The following is a 7,481-nucleotide window of genomic DNA, read 5'->3' on the forward strand; positions in this document are numbered from 1 at the left end:
GGAGACAACAAAGGTTCCAAACCTCTTTGACCTTCATCATATGTTACAGAAGGATGAAATTATGCATTAAAACAATATTTTCATATTTTTGAATTTTTCTCAAAATCTATGGGTTAACCCCTACGAAAATATTGAGTTTTTCGGTAAATTCTCTATATACTGAAACCTATGATCTTTAGTGTTGTTTTAAAATTTCTAAACACATTCTTCATTTTTATTAATGTATATTAAACTCTTTTTCATGGTTCATGAGCATTGTTTTAATTTTTGTCTTGTAATTTAGTTAAACTTCATAATACTCCCTAAATTGGTGGACTAACCACGATAAAATCGCTATTCTCTAGAGAAACGGAGACAACAAAGTTATCAAACCTCTTTGACCTTTATCATATGTTACAGAAGGATGAAACTATGCATTAAAATAATATTTTCATATTTTGAATTTTTCTCAAAATCTATGGGTTAACCCCTACGAAAATATTGAGTTTTTCGGTAAATTCTCTATATACTGAAACCTATGATCTTTAGTGTTGTTTTAAAATTTCTAAACACATTCTTCATTTTTATTAATGTATATTAAACTCTCTTTCATGGTTCATGAGCATCGTTTTAATTTTTGTCTTGTAATTTAGTTAAACTTCATAATACTCCCTAAATTGGTGGACTAACCACGATAAAATCGCTATTCTCTAGAGAAACGGAGACAACAAAGTTTCCAAACCTCTTTGACCTTCATCATATGTTACAGAAGGATGAAACTATGCATTAAAATAATATTTTCATATTTTTGAATTTTTCTCAAAATCTATGGGTTAACCCCTACGGAAATATTGAGTTTTTCGGTAAATTCTCTATATACTGAAACCTATGACCTTTAGTGTTGTTTTAAAATTTCTAAACAAATTTTTAATTTTTATTAATGTATATTAAACTCACTTTCATGGTTCATGAGCATCGTTTTAATTTTTTGTTAATTAATTTAGTCAAACTTCATAATACTTCCTAAATTGGTGGACTTACCACGATAAAATCGCTATTCTCTAGAGAAACGAAGACAACAAAGGTTACAAACCTCTTTAACTTCATCATATGTTACAGAAGGATGAAACTATGCATTAAACCAATATCTTCATATTTTTGAATTTTTCTCAAAATCTATGGGTTAACCCCTACGGAAATAGTAACCTTTTCGGTAAATTCTCTATATACTGAAACCTAAGACCTTTAGTGTTGTTTTAAAATTTCTAAACAAATTCTTCATTTTTATTAATGTATATTAAACTCTCATTCATGGTTCATGAGCATTGTTTTAATTTTTTGTCAATTAATTTAGTAAAACTTCATAATACTTCCTAAATTGGTGGACTAACCACGATAAAATCGCTATTCTCTAGAGAAACGGAGACAACAAAGGTTCCAAACCTCTTTGACCTTCATCATATGTTACAGAAGGATGAAATTATGCATTAAAACAATATTTTCATATTTTTGAATTTTTCTCGAAATCTATGGGTTAACCCCTACGAAAATATTGAGTTTTTCGGGAAATTCTCTATATACTGAAACCTATGATCTTTAGTGTTGTTTTAAAATTTCTAAACACATTCTTCATTTTTATTAATGTATATTAAACTCTTTTTCATGGTTCATGAGCATTGTTTTAATTTTTGTCTTGTAATTTAGTTAAACTTCATAATACTCCCTAAATTGGTGGACTAACCACGATAAAATCGCTATTCTCTAGAGAAACGGAGACAACAAAGTTATCAAACCTCTTTGACCTTTATCATATGTTACAGAAGGATGAAACTATGCATTAAAATAATATTTTCATATTTTGAATTTTTCTCAAAATCTATGGGTTAACCCCTACGAAAATATTGAGTTTTTCGGTAAATTCTCTATATACTGAAACCTATGATCTTTAGTGTTGTTTTAAAATTTCTAAACACATTCTTCATTTTTATTAATGTATATTAAACTCTCTTTCATGGTTCATGAGCATCGTTTTAATTTTTTGTCAATTAATTTAGTAAAACTTCATAATACTTCCTAAATTGGTGGACTAACCACGATAAAATCGCTATTCTCTAGAGAAACGGATACAACAAAGTTTTCAAACCACTTTGACCTTCATCATATGTTACAGAAGGATGAAATTATGCATTAAAACAATATTTTCATATTTTTGAATTTTTCTCAAAATCTATGGGTTAACCCCTACGAAAATATTGAGATTTTCGGTAAATTCTCTATATACTGAAACATATGATCTTTAGTGTTGTTTTAAAATTTCTAAACACATTATTCATTTTTATTAATGTATATTAAACTCTCTTTCATGGTTCATGAGCATCGTTTTAATTTTTTGTTAACTAATTTAGTCAAACTTAATAATACTTCCTAAATTTGTGGACTAACCACGATAAAATCGCTATTCTCTAGAGAAAAGGAGACAACAAAGGTTACAAACCTCTTTGAACTTCATCATATGTTACAGAAGGATGAAAATATGCATTAAAACAATATCTTCATATTTTTGAATTTTTCTCAAAATCTATGGGTTAACCCCTACGGAAATAGTAACCTTTTCGGTAAATTCTCTATATACTGAAACCTAAGAAATTTAGTGTTGTTTTAAAATTTCTAAACAAATTCTTCATTTTTATTAATGTATATTAAACTCTCATTCATGGTTCATGAGCATCGTTTTAATTTTTTGTCAATTAATTTAGTAAAACATCATAATACTTCCTAAATTAGAGGACTAACCACGATAAAATCGATATTCTCTAGAGAAACGGAGACAATAAAGGTTCCAAACCTCTTTGACCTTCATCATATGTTACAGAAGGGTGAAACTATGCATTAAAATAATATTTTCATATTTTTGAATTTTTCTCAAAATCTATGGGTTAACCTATGACCTTTAGTGTTGTTTTAAAATTTCTAAACAAATTTTTAATTTTTATTAATGTATATTAAACTCACTTTCATGGTTCATGAGCATCATTTTATGTTTTTGTTAATTAATTTAGTCAAACTTCATAATACTTCTTAAATTGGTGGACTAACCACGATAAAATCGTTATTCTCTAGAGAAACGGAGACAACAAAGGTTACAAACCTCTTTGAACTTCATCATATGTTACAGAAGGATGAAACTATGTATTAAACCAATATCTTCATATTTTTGAATTTTTCTCAAAATCTATGGGTTAACCCCTACGGAAATATTAACCTTTTCGGTAAATTCTCTATATACTGAAACCTAAGACCTTTAGTGTTGTTTTAAAATTTCTAAACAAATTCTTCATTTTTATTAATGTATATTAAACTCTCATTCATGGTTCATGAGCATCGTTTTAATTTTTTGTCAATTAATTTAGTAAAACTTCATAATACTTCCTAAATTGGTGGACTAACCACGATAAAATCGCTATTCTCTAGAGAAACGGATACAACAAAGGTTCCAAACCTCTTTGACCTTCATCATATGTTACAGAAGGATGAAATTATGCATTAAAACAATATTTTCATATTTTTGAATTTTTCTCGAAATCTATGGGTTAACCCCTACGAAAATATTGAGTTTTTCGGGAAATTCTCTATATACTGAAACCTATGATCTTTAGTGTTGTTTTAAAATTTCTAAACACATTCTTCATTTTTATTAATGTATATTAAACTCTCTTTCATGGTTCATGAGCATTGTTTTAATTTTTTGTCTTGTAATTTAGTTAAACTTCATAATACTCCCTAAATTGGTGGATTAACCACGATAAAATCGCTAGTCTCTAGAGAAACGGAGACAACAAAGTTTTCAAACCTCTTTGACCTTTATCATATGTTACAGAAGGATGAAACTATGCATTAAAACAATATTTTCATATTTTTTAAATTTTCTCAAAATCTATGGGTTAACCCCTACGAAAATATTGAGTTTTTCGGGAAATTCTCTATATACTGAAACCTATGATTTTTAGTGTTGTTTTTAAATTTCTAAACACATTCTTCATTTTTATTAATGTATATTAAACTCTATTTCATGGTTCATGAGCATTGTTTTAATTTTTTGTCTTGTAATTTAGTTAAACTTCATAATACTCCCTAAATTGGTGGACTAACCACGATAAAATCGCTATTCTCAGGAGAAACGAAGACAACAAAGTTTTCAAACCTCTTTGACCTTTATCATATGTTACAGAAGGATGAAACTATGCATTAAAACAATATTTTCATATTTTTTAATTTTTCTCAAAATTTATGGGTTAACCCCTACGAAAATATTGAGTTTTTCGGGAAATTCTCTATATACTGAAACCTATGATTTGTAGTGTTGTTTTTAAATTTCTAAACACATTCTTCATTTTTATTAATGTATATTAAACTCTATTTAATGGTTCATGAGAATCGTTTGAATTTTTTGTCATTTAATTTAGTAAAACTTCATAATACTTCTTAAATTGGTGGAATAACCACGATAAAATCGCTATTCTCTAGAGATACGGAGACAACAAAGGTTCCAAACCTCTTTGACCTTCATCATATATTACAGAAGGATGAAACTATGCATTAAAATAATATTTTCATATTTTTGAATTTTTCTCAAAATCTATGGGTTAACACCCCTACGGAAATATTGATTTTTTCGGTAAATTCTCTATATACTGAAACCTATGACCTTTAGTGTTGTTTTAAAATTTCTAAACAAATTCTTAATTTTTATTAATGTATATTAAACTCACTTTCATGGTTCATGAGAATCGTTTTAATTTTTTGTTAATTAATTTAGTCAAACTTCATAATACTTCCTAAATTTGTGGACTAACCACGATAAAATCGCTATTCTCTAGAGAAACGGAAACAACAATGGTTACAAACCTCTTTGAACTTCATCATATGTTACAGAAGGATAAAACTATGCATTAAACCAATATCTTCATATTTTTGAATTTTTCTCAAAATCTATGGGTTAACCCCTACGGAAATAGTAACCTTTTCGGTAAATTCTCTATATACTGAAACCTAAGACCTTTAGTGTTGTTTTAAAATTTCTAAAAAAATTCTTCATTTTTATTAATGTATATCAAACTCTCATTCATGGTTCATGAGCATCGTTTTAATTTTTTGTCAATTAATTTAGTAAAACTTCATAATACTTCCTAAATTAGTGGACTAACCACGATAAAATCGCTATTCTCTAGAGAAACGGAGACAACAAAGGTTCCAAACCTCTTTGACCTTCATCATATGTTACAGAAGGGTGAAACTATGCATTAAAATAATATTTTCATATTTTTGAATTTTTCTCAAAATCTATGGGTTAACCCCTACGGAAATATTGAGTTTTTCGGTAAATTCTCTATATACTGAAACCTATGACCTTTAGTGTTGTTTTAAAATTTCTAAACAAATTTTTAATTTTTATTAATGTATATTAAACTCACTTTCATGCTTCATGAGCATCATTTTAATTTTTTGTTAATTAATTTAGTCAAACTTCATAATACTTCCTAAATTGGTGGACTTACCACGATAAAATCGCTATTCTCTAGAGAAACGGAGACAACAAAGGTTACAAACCTCTTTAACTTCATCATATGTTACAGAAGGATGAAACTATGCATTAAACCAATATCTTCATATTTTTGAATTTTTCTCAAAATCTATGGGTTACCCCTATGGAAATATTAACCTTTTCGGTAAATTCTCTATATACTGAAACCTAAGACCTTTAGTGTTGTTTTAAAATTTCTAAACAAATTCTTCATTTTTATTAATGTATATTAAACTCTCATTCATGGTTCATGAGCATCGTTTTAATTTTTTGTCAATTAATTTAGTAAAACTTCATAATACTTCCTAAATTGGTGGACTAACCACGATAAAATCGCTATCCTCTAGAGAAACGGATACAACAAAGGTTCCAAAATTAACTATTTTATATTGGTTAGTCCACAATTAGGGAGTATTATGAAGTTTTCCTAAATTAATTGACAAAAAATTAAATCGATTCCCTTGTACCATAAAAGAGAGTTTAATATACATTAACACAAACGTAAAATGTGTTTAGAAATTTTAAAACAACACTAAAGATTAAAGGCTTCAGTATATAGAGTATTTACCGAAAAAATCATAACAAACTGATTTTGAAAAAAAATTAAAAATATGAAAATACTGTTTTAATGCATAGTTGCATTCTTATCTAACATACGATGAATGTCAAATAGGTTTATAAATTTTGTAGTCTCTATTTTTTAGAGAATATCGATTTTATAGTGGTAAGTCCAGTAATTGAAGGAGTATTATGAAGTTTTACTAAATTAATTGACAAAAAAAAACGATGCACATGTACCATAAAATAGAGTTTAATATACATTAAGTCAAATGTAGAATGTGTTTAGAAATTTTAAAACAACATTAAAGATCATAGACTTCAGTATATAGAGCATTTATCGAAAAAACCAATATTTTCGTATGGGTTAATAAATGGATTTGGAGAAAAATTCAAAATATGAAAATGCTGTTTTAATGCATAGTTGCATTTTTCACTAACATATGATAAAGGTCAAAGAGGTTTGAAACCTTTGTTGTCTCCGTTTTTCTAGAGAATAACGATTTTATAGTGGTTAGTCCACCAATTTAGGGAGTAGTATGAAGTTTTACTAAATTAATTGACAACAAATTAAAACGATATCCATGTACCATGAAAGATAGTTTAATATACATTAATACAAATATAGAATGTGTTTAGAAGTTTTAAAACAACACTATTAGGTTTCAGTATACCGAGCATTTACCGAAAATTCAATATTTTCGTAGGGGTTAACACATAGATTTTGAGAAAAATTTAAAAAAATGAAAATATTGTTTTAATGCATAGTTTCATCTATCACTAACATATGATGAACATCTAAGAGGTTTGGAACCTTCGTTGTCTCTGTTTTTCTAGAGAATAGCTATTTTATAGTGGTTAGTTCACCAATATAGGGAGTATTATGAAGTTTTACTAAATTAATTGATTAAACATTAAAACGATGTCCATGTACCATGAAAGATAGTTTAGTATACATTAATACAAATGTAAAATATGTTTAAAAATTTTAAAACAACACTAAAAATCATAGGCTTCAATATATATAGCATTTACCGAAAAATTCAACAGTTTTGTAGGGGTTGACACATAGATTTTCATAAAAATTCAAAAAAATAAAAATATTGTTTTACTGCATAGTTGCATCCTTCACTAACATATGATGAAAGTCAAAGCGGTTTGGAACTTTTTTTGTCTCTGTTTTTCCAGAAAATAAAGATTTTATAGTGGTTAGTCCACTAATTTAGGGAGTATTATGAAGTTAAACTAAATTAACTGAAACAAAATTAAAACGATGTCCATGTACCATAAAGAGAGTTAAATATACATTAATTCAAATGTAGAATGTGTTTAGAAATTTTAAAACAACACTAAAGATCATAGG

Source organism: Brassica napus, chromosome A5 (assembly GCF_020379485.1).
Source record: "Brassica napus cultivar Da-Ae chromosome A5, Da-Ae, whole genome shotgun sequence".
Lineage (NCBI taxonomy): Eukaryota > Viridiplantae > Streptophyta > Magnoliopsida > Brassicales > Brassicaceae > Brassica > Brassica napus.